This window comes from Penaeus monodon, chromosome 34 (genome assembly GCF_015228065.2).
Source record: "Penaeus monodon isolate SGIC_2016 chromosome 34, NSTDA_Pmon_1, whole genome shotgun sequence".
Lineage (NCBI taxonomy): Eukaryota > Metazoa > Arthropoda > Malacostraca > Decapoda > Penaeidae > Penaeus > Penaeus monodon.
In genome coordinates this window covers 19343996-19344315 of record NC_051419.1, presented here as the reverse complement: position 1 = coordinate 19344315, position 320 = coordinate 19343996, and the positions used below count along the sequence as shown (strand labels likewise).

Sequence of the window (320 nt, the reverse complement as noted above, 5' to 3'; positions counted from 1 at the left end):
GACGGAGGAGGGAAGAGGCGAGAAAGCCGAAAAGTGTGACGAAAAAGAATAAAAATCGAGAAAGATGGCGGCGGACAAAGGAATGGATGAAAAACAGATAATGTTAGAGGAGAAGGAAAAGAAGGAAGAAGAAGAAGAAGGAGAAGGGGAAGTAGGGATAGGAGGAGGAAGAAGAAGACAAAGGAAGAATGGGAAAGAAGTAAAAATCCTTTATGACTTTGGCAACACGGACCTCCATCCCCGTGTGTCTCTCGCTCTCCGTATTAGCTGACTTCATGTTCTATATCATCCGAATGTTCGTGTAAACCATCCATAAATTC

At 43.4% G+C, this 320-nt stretch overlaps 1 long non-coding RNA gene across 1 annotated transcript in view; it reads left to right on the top strand.

Annotated features, from left to right (window-relative positions):
* The window catches only part of LOC119594929, a 4070-nt gene that overhangs the window by 420 nt on the left and 3330 nt on the right, over positions 1–320 (top strand). The gene's annotated exons all lie outside the window — the stretch shown is intronic.